This window comes from Passer domesticus, chromosome Z, assembly GCF_036417665.1.
Source record: "Passer domesticus isolate bPasDom1 chromosome Z, bPasDom1.hap1, whole genome shotgun sequence".
NCBI lineage: Eukaryota > Metazoa > Chordata > Aves > Passeriformes > Passeridae > Passer > Passer domesticus.
Window position 1 is genome coordinate 47,909,764 of NC_087512.1, and position 18,540 is coordinate 47,928,303.

The 18,540-nt window shown below is 38.1% G+C and overlaps 2 long non-coding RNA genes across 3 annotated transcripts; both read right to left on the bottom strand.

Moving 5' to 3' along the window:
- Positions 1–1,190: 1,190 nt before the first annotated feature.
- LOC135289493 (uncharacterized) lies at positions 1,191–3,127 on the bottom strand. The gene is made up of 3 exons (XR_010352264.1): positions 3,017–3,127; positions 1,950–2,176; positions 1,191–1,346 (listed from the first exon to the last, which is right to left on the bottom strand). It is a non-coding gene; the product is annotated as an uncharacterized LOC135289493 (long non-coding RNA).
- Positions 3,128–3,868: 741 nt separating this feature from the next.
- Positions 3,869–17,758, bottom strand: LOC135291022 (uncharacterized). Of its 2 annotated transcripts, XR_010353895.1 has the most exons (6): positions 17,236–17,758; positions 16,363–16,454; positions 13,383–13,512; positions 11,455–11,622; positions 9,691–9,881; positions 3,869–4,354 (listed from the first exon to the last, which is right to left on the bottom strand). It is a non-coding gene; the product is annotated as an uncharacterized LOC135291022 (long non-coding RNA). The 2 variants fall into 2 exon arrangements; XR_010353894.1 differs by having other exon boundaries at positions 16,363–17,758.
- Positions 17,759–18,540: the final 782 nt, after the last annotated feature.

Here is an 18,540-nt window from a genome sequence, read left to right on the forward strand (position 1 = left end):
TTAGGATTAGTATTGCTGTTTTTTTTTGACGTGAAGAACAATAAGGCGGCAGAGCAGCTAATTGCTGTGTTTTTCATAAAGAACATTCATGTAAAGTCCTAGCATTCATTATTCTATTCTAATTAGCACCATAGGATGCAAAACTTCAATGTTTAGAAGGAAAAATATGCAGATCAATGTTCAAAAATTTTAGTGGATAACTTATTAACCCTTGTAAACACCTTTTGGACTGTTCTTCTCATCCAAAACCTGTTCTAGAAAGAAGAAATAATTCTTCAAGGAAAGTTGTCATCTGCATTTCAACTACAATCTAAAATGTGATAATTTTCATCTAACTGTCCAAAAACACTAAGGCAATAAAACCTGTTAAGAACAAAACTGATGATGATTAGATATTTTTGAGTAAAAAAAAATTAAAATCAATTTTACTAGCTATGAACAGGAAGGACAATGGGTGAGGCATCACCTAGCATATATTCTCTGCTTGGAAGTGTTTGGATTGGGTCACCCTGAGAGGTTCTACCAACTCAGCTTCAGGTTAGGGACCCTACAGTGTCTCAGTAAGTCAATCAGAAACAGCAAAATACTCAGGGGAATTTTGGGCATTTGGTGCTCCTGAGAATGTAGATAAAAGCTCTTTTCCCCCTGCCATAAAGTCACTTCTTCAGGGAAACAGACCCACTAAAATTTGTATTGTATTTATTATAACATTCATCAACATCTCTACGGAGTTTAAACTGCTATATTTATTTAATTTAATATATTTATCTATCTATTTACTGCTATATTTATTTAATTTCTCATGAATGCTCTTATTGAATACCCTCATTCCTGTTGACTTTATTCTGTTGAAGTGAAAACTTCTAGGATACATAAATCACATCAACATTTACAACAAATGGGAAAACCTGGATTGCTGAAGACCAGACTCTAATTTATACAGGATATCTCCTTCTACAAATCAAAAGGAAACTCCAGTGGAAAAGGGATATTTCTAAATACATCTGTCTTCTAGTTTAGTGACATTTACAAGGCAAAGTTTCTGGAAAATTCTGTTGAAAGTAAATCAATTTTATGCTTGTTTTCCAAAGGAACACAAATAAAAAAAATGTGTAAAAAGGAGAATCTCTTTTAAGCAGGAGAGTCTCCAAATTAAATGTACTTACATGTTGAAGTTCATTTAGTTGCTTTTGCAGACTCTGGGCTTTTTCAGCATCTTTTTGTACCTCATTGAAAGTCCATCTGCATTCTGAAAGCTGCAGGTGCAGTGTGTGGGACTCTACCTCTTACACATTAAGCCTTCATGAAAATTCAAATATTTCTTGCTGCAAGATTGCTATGTTTCTCTGTTAGCAAACAAAAACAAGTTGATGGGCTATAAAATCTGCTATTTTAGCAATAAAATAAATCATATTTAAGACTCAAGAAAATGAAGACAAAACATAATTTTTTCCTCCATCTCTAAAATACATACTCAAGGGCAAAAGTTTGAACCTGTCACCTACCAAATGTTAGTGCAAATTCTGTTTTCACCTAAAGTTTACCATAAAAGTTTATTAGAGAAAGAGTTTATCCTTTCATTTTGGTTAAAGAGAAGAAGATTATCTTTACTGAAAGAAAGGATGGTAAACATGAGAAAGTAGAAAACAAAAATAAAAAGCAACCCAAACACTTACATCAAGCCAAAAGCAAATTTGTTCTTATCACCTAATACAGATCTGATAGAACTTGGGTACACTAAACCTCCTCCAAAAACTTTCTGTCAACAAAAGAAAAGACCTATTCACATCCTAATGTGTGACAAATCAACTTCTGAGTGTCTATATAGTGCTACTTCATTGTCATTGACTCATCACCAGCCTGAAGCAAAACAAATGCTGCTATCAAGGGAGTTTCACTGTTGCTATAAACCTTCTGTTTCCATGAAGGAGAACTGTAAATCTGCTTACTGTGCTGGGCAGTCTGTCATACAATCCAGCTTCCAGGGCCTGGGCATTTACTCTGTTGAGCCCACGAGCCAGCCTCTGTATCAGGGAGTCCCTCTCCAGGTAAGCTCTGCACCCGTGAATGCTCCCTTGAGCTGTCTCCATCAGTATGCTCAGGTTGCCCATCAGTTTTGCAAAGCAGCTCCTGGTTGTACTGATAAGTGGGTGTTTAGAAAGCCAGGAGCCTGGATCTTTAAGAAAGAACAACAAAAAGGAAACATCAAGCAGGTTATTAGTTCCCATTTCTTGTATAATATCATGTTCTTTTTCACTTACAGAGGATGGAACCTGTCAATATTCTGAAACACAGAATACTGAATCTGAAACACTGTTCAAACATTGCTTTTTAATTTTCAATTTATTGAAAGCAGCATGATCAAAGAAGAAAGTGCCTAAAACTGAATCTAAACACATTTAATTCAATGGCAACTTTTATACCAATTTAGTGTTTAGCTTCTGGAAATGCATCACCTTGTCTTTCTCCTGCCATTTCCCTTTATTCACATAAATTGTCCCTCTTCTAAATATCATTTGTTCTGTGACAAAAAATGTGGGGACTCTAAAACTAGAGGTTAATAAAGAACCAGGGATGGCAGCAATGCAGATGAACCAAGGGAGCCTGTATCAGCTCTCACTGTAAATAAACTCCAGAGACACTTTCCAGCCTTCTGCTTCTATGGCTCTATATACTGAAAGGATAAAATATCCTATCAGCTGTTAAAGAAAATTAATCTTTAATTAATTAATTCCAACAGTACAGAGATGTGATCATTCAGAGAATGTTAAATAGAGTTATTATTTTACCCTGCAATAAAATCACTCCTTCAGGGAAACAGCCCCACTAAAATTTGTATTGACTAGCTCAGGACATAACCTCTAATCAAAGGTGTCTAACATAAATATTCAGAAATGTCTCTTCAGAGCTATGATCCAGAATAGTTTAGATAAAATCATAAAAATATGATATGACCACCCTGACTTATTTATTTTTAAAATAGATTTCTGCTACAACAATATACAGTTATAACTACCTTGAATGATGAGAGCACCCTCCAGTTCAGAGATGGAAGTGACTATTGCAGTACAGAGGTTAGAGCTAGTCAGCCACCCGACTGCTTCATCACAGTCAACTCTTCCCTCTCCAAAACCTGTGAAATAGAATTGCAGCTAGCAGGATAAGTAAATCATTAAGATATGGCACACTGCTGCCTCCAGCTCTTTCAGAAATTAACCGAAAATAAGCATATAAACAAGAACATGGGATAATTTAGACTGTTTTAAGCATGCTTCCAGAATGACTAAAAAAAAATTAGATAAATCTTCTAATTGGGAAAACATTTTTAATACCACTTGTCCTTGTAGAGGGAAGTATAAACTGGTCTGGCAACAGAAAGGGGCAAGTAGATATCATCTCCAAAGAAAATTTTGAAATCCTATGCTAATATTTTACCTGAATCAAAAAGCCATTTTTGTGGGTTTTTAGGAAATAAATATTAAAAATTATTTTAAAAAGAAAAGGAAATACCTTAAACAAAATCTTTTAGGAACATTGCAAGGTATTTACCACAGACAAGATGCTGTAGCACCTAGTTCTGAAATCCATAACACAAATATCAAAAATATCAGATAGTGTTGAGTTCATGTGCATAATTGCAATTTTACCTGAAATGTTTAACATAAGACTAGGCATTTCCTCTTAGAGTGAAATACATACATCAAGCAATATAAGAAACATAAATCCATAAATAACATTTTTCAAAATGTCTTTAAATATGTGTTTGTGCCCCAGCAATAACAATAATATTGGTCTTTGTTATTCCCTAAGCATGTAATTTGATGTCACTCTTTAATAACATTTCACTTACGCGGAAGATGATGCCTGCCTCTGGATTCTCCCACACAAACTTGAATTCCATTGCTTCCTCTGGAGCCATCTGTCCAGACGAAAAAGATACAAGAATATCTGGCCAGAGCCCTCAGCCTGTTAGCAGCCAGAACTGCAATCACAGCCCTTCGGAACACGTAAACCAGGCTCTTGGCTCTTCTCTGCCTCAGCCTGCCTTCATCTTGGTTGCTTTCCACCATAGTAGGGAGACCACAAAGGAGCCTGATGATCTTCTGGTTCAATAATTGGTGCTGGTTCACCTGCTCCTGGAGAATGTCTCTTTGGCAAGACATAGCGCTCAGTCGGCCGTAGAGGGGACACAGGGCCCCTGACAGCAGCGCACAGGCTGCCAGCGGGATGAGCATGCCTTGAAAGCATCTAATAATGTATTTTTCATGGAATTGTTTTCCTGGGCCAGTTGCTCGCAGATTTGTTCAAGGCCATACAGTTTCCCCCTGTTTTTGTGGGCCGTTTCTTCACATTCCTGCAACAGAAACAGACCAAACAAACATGGAAGAAATATTAACTGCATGGTTTTTACCTAGACAAGAACTAAAAGAAAATTGAGCTTTGCCATTCAAATGAGCAAAAATTGTTAGTAGCGATGGTGATGGAAGTATCTCTTCTAGTAACAATTACAGAATCAGATGTATGAAACCAAAACAACGGTAGGAGGAAAATTTACATGGTCATCAACTGCAAATGGACTCCTGATTTCTGACAACAATCCCCCAACTGTCGTTGTCGAGGCGGTCACGACACAAAGCAGGGACCACAAGCAGTTTCAGATGGCAACAGTTTATTATCGAACATGGCTGACCTTTTATACACTTTTTAATTGTTTATGCTTCTTCTACCCTAACTATTGGATACAATAAATCAACATAACACCATTGGTGAAAAGTTACAGTGACTTAACTAACTTTCTAAATATACTTCATGCAGCTGTGAAGTTCTTATCTTTCTTCAGTCCCTCAATTCTCTTGGTCTCCTTGGTTACAGCCTTGGAGAGAGCTCCTTATCAGCTTCTTCTTTCTTCTCAGCTTCTTCTTGCTCCTTTAGCTAACAGGCCCGCTGTTAGCCCCTTCCACAATTCCCCCTTTTTGTTTTTAAACACAGTTGCTATGAATTTTTGCAGGGCCCTTTGCAAAAATCCAAGCAGACAGGGGAAACACAAAACAACAATCACAACCATCAACAAAATCAACATTCCCATTCTTAATACAATCATTCCTGTCTTTCATCCATCTATAGGTGCTTTAAAATTTCCTAACTATCCCATAAAGCCGTGAACTATAATCACCCCAAAGTGCTCAAAAGGAGCTGCAGGAATACTAGAACAAAGGTTCCAAAAACCTGCATTGTCTCGGTCAGCCTAAACCAAAACTACACCCTTTAATTACTATGAAAGCACATGAAGAGTAATGAAATACATATTCTGATTTATATATCTAGATATAGCCTTAGCCAGTGTCATCCGCACGTTCTGCTTCAGCTGTGGAACCATCCGTCTTGTCCCTGCCGCCTCGCTCCAGATAAGGTTTGACACAGCGAGCAGGAACCCATCGAGGACCATTATCTGTCAAAACACAAGCATAACCTCTTCCCCAGGTTATTAATTCCACTGGGCCAGACCACATGCCAGTAATTAAATCCTTGACCCATACCTTAACATTTCTACGGAGATCTGGTTGCTTAGCATTCAAAGAAGAAAAATGGTAAAAAATTGGAGATAACTGTAAGTCAGGTAGGGGACGCAAGAAGTTTAACACATAAACAGCTTTATCTAATCTCACTTGAGGTGACTCCTGTTGCATTCCCCCTTTTTGTTTTTGAACCTGACGTTTAAGAAGACCGTGAGCACTTTCAATAATTGCTTGGCCTGTGGGGACATGTGGAATACCTGTTGAATGTTCAATGCCCCAAGCACGAAAGAATGCTTGCATTTTTTGCGAAACATATGCTGGGCCATTATCCGTTTTTATGTGACACGGAACACCTAGAACAGAAAAGGCGTGATAAAAATGACGAATAGCATCACGAGTTTTTTCTCCTGTGAATGCTGAAGCAATCATTGCATGAGAAAAGGTATCAACCGTAACATGAACATACTTAAAGCGACCAAATTCTGGCATTTTCGTAACATCCGTCTGCCATTCCTCTAAAGCGGAAAGACCCCTAGGGTTGGTACCATAATAATGAGTGACATGAGTCATGTGACAGTCAGGACAAGAAGAAAGAATTGATCTCGCTTCACCAGGAGACAATTTAAATTGCTGCTGTAAAGCTCGAGCACTTTGATGAAAAAATTGATGAGACAAAATTGCCTGCTGCAACACATTAGGTATGGTTTTGATTGCAGCAGCAGCTACTAGAGAATCTACATAGGCATTGCCTTCAACAAAAAATCCTGGTAACGATGTGTGGCTGCGAACATGCATGATAAAATAAGGATGTTTTCGAGCACCAATGACTGTCCATAACTTCATTAACATGGTAAACAATCGTTTCTCTTGGATATTATACAACACTGCTTGATCTAACTGCTTAACCAAATTGGCAACATAGATAGAATCAGTGACTATATTTAGAAAATCAGGAAATAAAGTGAAAGCCAAAAGAACAGCACAGAGTTCAACCAATTGAGGAGATCCCTGCTGAATCATTGTCTCATATTCCCAGTGGTCATCCTTTTTCCAAGCTACAGCTGCTTTTCCGGTTTTCCCGGATCCATCTGTAAAAACTGTTATACCTTCCACTGGAACAGGAGAACAAATTTGTTTTCCTTCAAAAGGAATCTCCTTGGTCAGTTTTAAAATTGGATGAGAAGGTAAATGGTATTTTATTTGGCCTGTAAAACAAGATAAGGCAGACTGTAATTCATGATTATTTTGAAAGCACCATTCAAAATACCACTGTTGCACAGGTATCACAATGGTCACAGGGTCGTGTCCCAAAATTTCATGACAACGCCTGCGGCCCTTGATGATAATATCTGCAAAAAGCCTGGAGCTGTTTTCCGAGATCTGAAAGACAAAAATATCCATTCCAAAATATGCAGTTGATCTTCCCAATTATCACTCCATTGACACAGTATTCCACATGGTATTTCATGGTCTCTCAAAATAAACAATTGGACACCAACAGAGGTATCTATTGATTACACGTATTAATTACATTACCTCAGAGGAATTAATACTATATTGAGCTACCTTCGACTGGAGATCTTGTACAACTCTAGGCAAAGACATGATGACTATTATCCTGCCTTGTTCCAGGAGCTGCTTTAAAAACTGGAAAAGCCATAGGGTTAGTACAGGCAACAGTTGCATCAGCACTCTTCTCCTGAGGTACTTTTGGAGGACCTAATCTTTCTATTATGTCCCAATTATTTTCTTCAACTGCTTTTTTTCTAACAAATTCCCAAAACTCCTGAGGATGTCGAGGAAGCACAGTTACTTGACATGGAGGCAAAGTCCATGGGGCAGTAGGGCTAGAGCTATTAAAAGGTAAACTGACAACAGTTCCTTGCCCCAACTCAGGTGTTACTGCGGGTGACTCGTCACTTGATTCGCTGTCACTGCTAGGTAATGGAGGATACGACCTTGCAGATTGTTCATGCAGTTGAAAGCGGAGCGGGGGGGCAGATGGCTGGACTAGAGCAGAGGGAAGCGGGGGGGCAGATGGCTGGGTTTCTCTCTCTGCTAAAGACAGTTCAGCTAGCTGGCGTAGCGGTGTATCGTATACAGGCACCATCGCGAGCTGCTGCACAGGTGTGAGATACAGAGGTTTAGGAGTCTGATAAGGAGATGCCACAGCAGTTTGCCCAGAAGTTTTGGCAGTTCTCCCAGAAGCTTTGGCAGCTTTCCCAGAAGCTCTGGCAGCTTTCCTGGAAGCTTTGGTAGCCTGCCTGGCAACTTCCATGGCACCTGTACCTTCTTCAAGGATGGTTTCAGCAAGTTCCCCATCAGAGGCCCCGTCTGCCTCATCCCCCCCGTCAGTTTCTATTATCAACCCCGATTCTTCGTCCACATCCCGCTCTGCTTGTTTCTGCTCTGTTTTCCATTGTTTCTATGCCTCAAAGAGCGATCCCCAGGTAACAGCTAAATCGACAACACTTTTATCTCCCGCTCGGATAACTTCCCATAGTCTGTCCCCGACTTTTTTCCATGCCTTAACACTAAATGCTGTACCAGGGTCAGTGCCAAAACCCTGTGATTTAGCCCACAGCAATAAACTTTGAAGGGCATAGTCTGAAGTAAAGATTCCCTTATTTCTTAACAAAACTTTCCATGTAGCCAAAACACTTTCTTCCTCTTTAGATAAATTATTTCCCATTATCGCTAGTTGGTGGCTCACCTAATTCCAGGTGTCTTGATAGGAGAAAATCAGGTCCGGACCTCCCTGTGGCTTTCACCGGCCACTCTCAGCTACACCAACGCCACCTCCACCTCCCCCACTACGTCCCAGTGGGTCACGGTTGCCAATTGCTAGGATCCCGAGTATCTTGTTAAGTGTCTTGTACCACGTCAGGGATCACCAAATGTCGTTGTCGAGGCGGTCACGACACAAAGCAGGGACCACAAGCAGTTTCAGATGGCAACAGTTTATTATCGAACATGGCTGACCTTTTATACACTTTTTAATTGTTTATGCTTCTTCTACCCTAACTATTGGATACAATAAATCAACATAACACCATTGGTGAAAAGTTACAGTGACTTAACTAACTTTCTAAATATACTTCATGCAGCTGTGAAGTTCTTATCTTTCTTCAGTCCCTCAATTCTCTTGGTCTCCTTGGTTACAGCCTTGGAGAGAGCTCCTTATCAGCTTCTTCTTTCTTCTCAGCTTCTTCTTGCTCCTTTAGCTAACAGGCCCGCTGTTAGCCCCTTCCACACCCAACATCGTGACAACTCACAGAAGGTCCAACACCACTTGTCTGCCCACAATACAATTTTATGAGTTGACTTAACAATAGTCATAACATCCTCCAATTTCAGAGAGAACACTGCTCGAGCAAGCAGAAAGCCAGTGTAAGTGAGAGGTAAAACATAAGGAAGTCTGGAACATGAAACTAGACAGATTAAATTTTTCAGCAGCATGCAAAGACTTCCAGTCCTGAGATTGCATCAAATACAGCATTATTCTGTGAATAAGTTGCAGTAACTCACAAATAACAAGGGACATTTATTTCCTTTATTCACAATGCTTTTACTTGAAACAGGTTGATGATAAAGACAGTAAATGGTAGCTGTGGAATAACACGGAACATTTAGGATTGCAAATAACTCATCTAACAAGGAGTGACAGTTTCACACTTTTAAGCCATTTCTCACTGTAGTATCAGAAAAACAGAATCACTTAACACTCCTGAAATCTACCATTGTTCTTAGGGCTAGTACATATGTAACTAAATTTATCCCCAGGTGATACCACATTATTCTATACAATCTCTGCAAATGATGGTGCTGAAAAAGTAACTGCTGCCCTCAGTAATTCTTAAAAAAAGCAAGTTTGATGTTACAGCTTTAACATTCTCAGAAAAAAAACCTATCATCTGTAGATGAAATCAGGTCCTCAACTGGGCTGAAGACCAAATTCTCTTCAACAAATGCTTCATCAAAGTAATTTATTTCTTATTTTAAGTGATGTTAATATTAGCACAGTGATGGGTTGGTTTGTTGTTTGGTTTGGAGGTTTTTTTCACTTTAAATGTATTCCTGATGACCTTAAACTGCTAAGAGGCTTAAACTATTGAAATAATCCATTACATAAAAAAAAAAAGAAAAAAAAAAGTAGAAGTTCACCCCACCATACCTGTGCTCTTGTATGAACTTCTGCAAGGACATTTGAGTACTGCTGTTCAAGATATTGCTTTTCTTTCTGCCACCAATGTTCCTGTGCTTTTAACTGTTCAGACATTATTTCAAAAGCATACTTCTGGCTCTGCTGAAGTTCATTCATAGTGTCAGCCTGGTGCTTGCAAGTGTACTCTAGATGAGATATCTCTGTGACAAGCATTTAAGAAGAAATTATTATTTACCTTTTGACATTAAGAACAGACTATTCCAGCATAAAATCTAAACTGTATTTTTTTTCAATATTTTTATTAAAACTAAGTAAAATCCTTTCATAGCAGATTAATTACTTGGTTCTCAAAACAAAACTGAAATATATTTTGAAACAAAGTATTTTATTTGGTTTCAGTTTTGCCATCTTTATACCACCTTGTCATCCCAGTTGCAGGAAACCTAAGCCAGACACGTCATACATTTTTTTAAATGATTGTATTAAATTTTAGTAAATTAGTAATCCAAGTATATACTTTAGAAGTTTGTGATGATTGCAAATAATTAAAAAAAAACTTTAATTTTTTGTTTGTGTTTTTTTTTTTTTTTTTCTTTTGTTGAAAAGCCAAGACATTCCAGATTATTATTAAGTTTTAAAACAATTTCAGGGAATTCTAGCATAAAGAATGTTTTCCTTACAAGTAGCTGATAAGTTTATGATGTGTTTTCAACAAACACGAAGAGATCCACTCTTGTGATTTAACACTGCGCCTCCCATGTGAGCTAAATGGGGGAATGAACCAAGCCAACAATGAACCAAGCCAACAAATGCACACACCTGAGCTGCGTTCCTAGAAAATATCAGCAAGATACTTCCAGATAGATCACAGGAACTAAATGTTTGTACAACACAGTCTAAAATCCCAGAAGAGCTGCTAAGTACATGAGAAGAGCCCTAGGGACATCACAATCAATCTCAATAGCAGTGCTTAATTAAAAAAGCAAGCAAAACTAAGACACAAGCTCTTCAAACACAGCCAAAAATGTTCACCTCCTTCCCTTTCCTCACCTACTTCAAGAGAGAAATAAACCAGAACACAAAGTGAAAACCCTAAAGAGTGGCATAGCTTAGTGTCCAGAACCAGCAGAGTTATTTTAAAAGGGGCTTTTTTTCTTCCTAAAACCACAAGGTTTTCTGAGGAGAAAGGCCACGTAAGCTCACTTGCATTAAGACCACTCAGAAACGTACAGCTCCTCCTTCACACAAATACTGACGTGTTTTATAATAGGTATTTATATTGTGTTTCTGAGTAAAAATGTCATAATCCAAAGTTATAATTAAACAAAAAAACCCACACTGGCATTCTTTCAAATAGTACATCTGAATCATAAACAAATAACTAAAAGGTGGTATTCCTGGAGAAAGCCTATGGATTACGGTCAAATAAAGACTTGATTTATGATTGTATGTAAGTACATTCTGTGAATTTCTTCATCAGTAAGTCAAATTTATTATCTTTTAAGTAGGTCCCTGTTGCCAGTATCAGATATTCCTTTCAAAATGTCCTGCACTGAAGGTGGAGCTGAGACACTTGATGCACGCTCCAGTCCCATCTAAAGGCCCATGGCAACAGCATCAAACTGAGCAGTGGACAAGCCATAACTAATGGTGCTCATTTGTTAGCGTCCAAATCCTTTTGGGGGAATGGATATTACTCCTTTCTAACGAGACTGCAGTGTGAATAAATGTCACTGAGCTCAGCAGAGGCAGCTGGTGCCTGGGGACACTCACCCTCTTGTTAGCCTTGTGGAAGTTCAAGATCAGGGCTTCAACATTCTCATGCAAGAGTGCACAAAACTCTGTCCAAGGTAACTCTTCCAGGGGGGCATTTGTCTGTTTGGCAAGCACGTGGGCATTTGCCATGCTCTGGTACAAGTTCAGGAGGATGGACCTGTCCACCTGGAACAGAAAGAAAAATTAATTGTGGTAGCTGGGCAATGTTAAAAGCAATGCATCAACCTCCTGCTTTTTCATTTTGGGAAGCAAAATCAAAGCTGTCTCAATGGAGTAAACAGGACCACATACAGGCATTCCTGCTTCCCAAAGAAATACAAACAGCTTTGGGAAAAATGCAAAGCCATCCAAGGCAAGAAATACCTGATCTCACAAGGAAACCACTAATACAATCTTCCAAAAATGACTATTTTTATCACCTGCTCAGGACTGTCTTGTGGTTTGAAATCCTTTGAGTAAAATGATTAAAACAACCAGCTCTATGAATGTGACAGTGAGACAATCCTTTTTTTTTTTAAACTTTCAGTAACATAACATTACTTTTGAGTCCACCATTAAACACCGTTTCCATTACCAGAAATCTTGATTGTGAATGGAATCTTGTCCTGAATTCTTGTCATGGATAACATATATTTTACTAAGGAGTACAAATAAAAAGGAAAACTCCAACCACAGTAACAGCTAGAAAGCACTTTAGGTTTCTATAGTAGAATATTTTCAGCTTGTAATTCTGTTTTGTAGTTATAAATAGCAATCATTAATGCCTATAGTTAGGGAAGACAGTTGCTTTTCTCTCTATGTATTCATTTTGTGCCTGATGAAATGACTTTTTCAGGATAACTAGGCCAGCACATGTCTTTTAATACATTAGTGCTTGCATGGAAGAAGCTGCTGTCCTCCCAGAAAGGAAAAAGAAGATCCTGATTTTATTTGTCTTCAGTTCATGAATCACAGATCTGCCTGGGCAGTGGACAACACTAAGTCAAAGTGTGGAATAACTCCATCAACTGAAAAAGACACCCACAAATCTGAAGACTCTCTTATGCAGTTCTCTGCTCCTGTCAACAGGGAACAAACCTCATGTAGCTTCCATGCTCACAGCTCTGAGAGAGAAAGAGAAGTTTCCAACCCAACACCAAAAATATTTCATATTGCTAGGAACAGAAACACAGCAAATGTTACCACATAATGAGAGATCTTCTAAACATACCAAAAACTTTCCTTTGTCCCTGCTGCCTTGCAAAAAGATGGCAAAATTGTTATTCAGGGTGTAGCTGGGTAAGGACAGTAGAAAGGCCCAAAGTGGTCACATAAGGGGAGAAAGTCTTCAGAAAATAATCCAGTGAAATACATCCAGTGTGCCAAATCCACAGCAAAACAAGTAAAAAGCAAAACAACAACAACAAAAAATCCCCTCTGCTTTTCTATCTGAAAGCTTGAAACAATTTTCAAGCCATTTTTACTGTCAAATACTTGCACTAAAACTAAAAGAGTGTATGAAATAGAAATAAACATTTCTACAATGGTAGCTAATGAAGCTTGACAAAAAAGTTGGGTAGAAAGACAGAACATTCCTCACATGAAATGATAATCCGTATCTACAAAATGCCTTAATTAGGAATGCCAGTACCTCCTACCCATACTTAAACACCATTTTCAAATTATCTTCTCCAAGGTGTTGGTTACATTTATTCATGTATTAAATTTTTTAAAAGGTAGCATAATTACAAAAAGGGTAAGAGAATGGCAAAGTTCTTCCACAGCTCAGCACAACAAATGCAGCAAATCCTCAGCACAGTAAATATTTTGACAGTATGTTTTAAAAAAACTAAACGATGTCTATTTAGTTTTTTAAAAAAACTAAACAATTTACTATTGAGGCTTTTTTCCTATTCTGTTTACTATTGAGGCTTTTTTTTCCTTACTATTGAGCCTTCCTGCAGGCTGAAGCTGGCTGGAGGATTCACAAATATCTCAGAGGATTCTTCAGCTTTGTTCCTTTCTTCAACCTGGTCTTTCCATTGCACACTTGAGGATGAACGCTGTCTTCATGAACTGGAAAGTTTCCACAGTAAGATACTTGAACCAAAATTACTTCTGTCAAATGCACTGTGTTCTTTTAAAGGATAATCAATGGATATGGCAAATACCACTTTAGCACATCACACAGCTTCTGAAGCTGCTTGCCTTTCATAATTGAATGAAGAAATTTATATTCCTTCTAAGAAAGATTTTTCAAGTGGTTATCTTTTCAGATACCAAGCCTCGTGTCATGCAATTCATAAGATTATTTGGATATGGCCTCAAAGTTACATATAACAAACAGAATTCTTCATATTTTAATTAACACAACAGTTGTCTTTAGAGAGACCATGGTCACTTCTTGCATCATCAACCTGATTTCAAGTACAGTTCTTGCTCCTAAGGTTTTCACATGCCTGACTCTACTCTGTCATGACTTTTAAAGCAGACTAGCCAGAATTTTAATCTGTTCTTGCACTGTGTCAGTCAGGAAAACAGATAGATCAAGAACCTGGCATGACTAAACAGGCAGCTGATGAGGAAACTATAAGACCAAACAACAGCATAAAGGAGACAGAAGCAGGGACAGGAATTCGAGGAAGAATTCAAAAAGATTGCCTGAGTATTTAGGTGCAGGAAAGCCAAAATCTTACTTAAAATTGATGCTTGCAAAAGATGATAAAGACTTTTCCAGCTCAAGTTTTAAGTCTCTTACTAAAAACACCTTCCTAATTATGAGTCTTGAATGAGTTGCTCAAGCCACAAACTTCCTTTCTTCTAGGAAAACTCATTTTTTTTCCTTCTCCACTGCTCTTTGTGTGAGTAAGTCAACATAAACCCCTGTGTATACAGACCCATGTAGTTCTAGGCTGAAAGAGAGGTCACCCAAGCTCTGTTACCACAGACACAGCAGACTGTGCTGGGCAGGAAACTCCCACGAGGTTTCCTCTGCTCTCACACGTTTCAATATCTTTTAACCATTTAAAGCTTTCTACAGCCATTCAAAAGTTGAAAACAAAAGCTATCCACTATAAATGATACACAATTTCTTGACAGAAGTCTTAGAGATTCACCTGACTCACCGAACTGGAAAACAATGTTTTCATAATAATCTAAGTGTATGTAGAAGATATATTCTAGACCTGCTGGATATGTTTTCCTACACTCATCCCAACCACTACTGGAGGCTGGACCTTACCATAACTACAATTTTCAAAATTTTTGATTTGGCAAATAATCTGTAGAAAGCCAGTTTTTATCTGTACCCATTGACAACACCTTTGGTTAGTGATAAGGGCCTGTTATTAATGGACTGCCAGGTTCTGATCCTTTACTTTGGTTTGGCACATCACACTAGATTTTCTGCTGACTGAAAATTGCAGGGAATGTAAACTACGAGTTGTACTCAAGCTGTTTACTGCCATTTTGCAATGGCTTTAAAAGGAAACGTACCCTTTTTTTCCTCCCTCCTGTGCATTTTCTGACTCTCTGGAATTATTCCATGCTCCCCCTGAAAAACCTCTCGTCCCAAGTTGGTTTTCCCTCAAAATGGTTTCAAGTTCCTGAATTCTCAACTACCAAATGGCAAGAAAGCAGTTAATGGAAGTTAGGAAAGACTACCTTGGTCTTTAATGCTGTTCACTGTTCTGTTCTGCTTTTTACAGGTGAATATATTCTATTAATTCTATATGGAATTAGAAAGCATTGAACACATGTAAAATGTATTAATACATAGAGTTCCAAACAGAGAGAAATAGATATGCTGACCAAAAGCACATTTTGTTGTCTTTTCATGGTGTTCGGATTTTCCTGTTTTAAATTATTTATACTACTGAAGTTTTCCAGGGGCATTCTCTTCATTAAGTAGACTCATAAAAGGGTAGGATTAACAGTAAAAGCTACACTTGCACTCAGAACAAAGCTCATGTGGAGCTTGTTCATGTACATAAACAAGGAAGAAAACCTTCCTAGTTCTTCACCCATAAAAGATAAATCTCTAACTTCTAGGAATGTTACCCTCCCAGTTCCTTTGTATGTTGTAAAAGTAGAGAAGGAATCAAAAAACTGAATCATCACTACTTATTTAATCATCACCTCAGAAATCTATGTGCCTGTACTTAGAGAATGTCCTAAGAAAATAACTGACTGAAGAAGTCAGTGCTTCTTTGTGTTCCTCAGAAAACAAGAAAAAGCCCATGACATTCCCTTTTGTTTTCTCATTTCGTTTTTCAAAAATCCACTATGAAGGCTTTGTTAGTCAGTACATGAGCACTGAGAAGTCATCTTACAAATTTTTCACTTTTTTAAAAAAAATTAACCCTAATTACTTTAATGGATCAAACCCTGTGTGGCACAGTTTAATAATATAAGAATTTAATATTCAAGTATACATATAAGATTTTTTTGCATATTCAAACTTTTCTGGTAACAGCAGATGTAATAGCTGAAATGTACTCTGAATAATTACATTTGGAGCTGCAGTCTCAGGATGCATTAATATCTCACACCTAGAGAAGCTGGGTGTATGAGCTATTCCCCCGAAATTACCTAAGTGCCCATTCCAATGACATAGGACAGAAGAAATCAGCAGTTTAACTATTGTGAAACATTTCCTTTCCCCTCACTGTTTCAATGCTACTTTGAATTCTCAAACGCAAGAATGTGACATTTTATTTTAATATTGATTCTATTAACTTGATAGTTCCCTGAAAAAAAAGAGATATTTTTCTATTACCTTTTACAGTCTTGACAGTAATTGCAAAAAATCTACTCAGTGTTTTCACTGGAGCAAGGAAGTCTTAACATTTTTGGAAGATTGTACCTTTGCAAGTTCATCTCCTGTTTTACTGCAAACATCTTCCAAATATTTAATTCAAAGCTTACCTGCATGATTTCTGTAGTGTATTTACAGTCTATATGTGCTAGTCTTGCTGCTGCAGCATTGTCCTCCAATTCCTTTATTTTCACTGCAGTGCCTAAAAGTACAGTTTGGAAATATTTAAGTCCAGAAAGATGAGAACATCATACAAAGACAACTTTATTTGTTCGGTTTCTTAGGTCTCCAAAAACCAACCTCTGGTACCTGAACTTCTTGCATTTTGAAACAGTGAAAACTCATATCAATAAATAAATAAAAGGAAACAATTATATACCTAGAATATTAAAGTAACATTTTCTCTTTAGTTAAAGAAAATGACATAGGATTATGTCCTTGCTCATTTTTATACTCACAGGTACCTATCTCCACATAAAGGCCTGGACATGGTATTTCAGTTGAAAAAATGCTTTTAGCAAAAGCAGTAACTACAGAGCTGCTATAGTAGAAATTCGCATGCAATTTTAACTGCACTCTTTCCTATCAAAAACATCTTCTCACTTTGACTGATGACTGATTTGAAAAGAACAATACACCCCAAAATGACTCCTGCCTTCAAGTGATGCAAGAAAGATCAAGGAAAGGTCTTTAATATTAAAAGTCATTTAAGACACTTAAGATTACACAGATACAAGGGAAGTCATTAATTTTGGACAGGTAAAGCGAAGTAGCAAGTATGTGAGACTGAATCCTGACTCTAAGCACTTCAGTTAGGGAAACATTAACTGAAAAATAAATAAATAAATCAAAGATTTTAACATACGAGTTGTTGGCAATACATTTAAGTTCTGTATAAGCTCACACATTCACAAAAGGAAAATAATTGAGAAATAGAGATCTGTGGAAGGCCTATTAAAAAGAAGTCACAGCACAGAGCTTACCAAACCTCCTCCACAACAGAATCAGCCAAAAGGCTTAAGCTGTGCCTCCTCCCACAAGATCTATCTTCAGGCTTCCTGAAGAAGAAATAGAACATTTTCCCAATCATAGGCCTATTGATTTGGGTCCTAACAATTGCAAACACTCATAATGAGTATTGTACTATGAACTCGAAGGCATATTTTACAGAGAGTTGTACATTTTCTGACTTTTGTATGATAAACCCTTCAGTGTGTTTATTAGAGTTTTTGGAACATGACAGCCTTGATTTTTCAGGAGCTAAGGTGGTTGAGAGGTTTTGAAAAGATTTGTAGGGCAATGTTGGCTTTCTGTTGGACTTGGTGAGAAAGTGGCCCTCTCTCAGCTGCTGTGAAATGGCCGTGGCATGTGGCCAGCAGCATCTTTTCAGGATGGCTTGCTTGCTATTGCTGACACGGCCCCACACCCTTGCACGCTTCTTTCCACTGTGTTTTGTTGGTTGGGCCCCCTGCAGGGGCTTCTCCCACACTCTGCTTCTGGCTTTGGTGTCTGCAGCTCTTCTCAGATCCGACCTTGGAGGCAGGCTCAGGGGCAGGGCCACTCCCGATGCAGACACGGCAGGCTCCACGGAGGGGTGACTTTGGAGCCAGCCCACTCAGTTTCCGTGGTGATGGGAATTGCGGCGGCCCCGGTGCGAATGGTGGGGGGCGATCTCAGCGGGGGTCTGTGTCACTTTGTTCCCCACTGCTACATCCAAATCTGCCTTTTGGGAGTGCTAATTCACTCAACAGTCACTATACACAAACAAGGCATGGGCTACAATTCTCAAAAAACTTAGAATTGTTTCAAGCTGTTTTGTTTTGTTTTGTTTTGCTTTATTTGACAGAATACCTACTTTATGTGTGAGGTAGAGAGTTCTATCTTACAGACTGCCTTAAAATAAGAGATACTGGAACCCCACCAAATCAGATCAACCAAAACACTCCTAATCTATTAGTAAGAATGAACAAGGTCTGAACTTATATTTTCTATCTCAAGACTTTGTATGTACATCCATCCACACAATACCACTGTGATTAACTACACTGACACACAGGTTTGCATAAATATTATTGTCCCAAATACATTGGAGTATGGTAGAGCAAAAGAAAACACTGATTGCAGTGTCTAAAGACATTGCATGTGGTTAAAGATTCCCTTTCTCTTCACAGCTTTAAATTAAAATTTACACCTTTATAACTAAAGGTATTATAAATAAAGGTATTAGAGGTTCCCATGAACTCCACAGATCTTTGAGAGGTGTTTGAAGGCTAGGTCTCTAGACACAA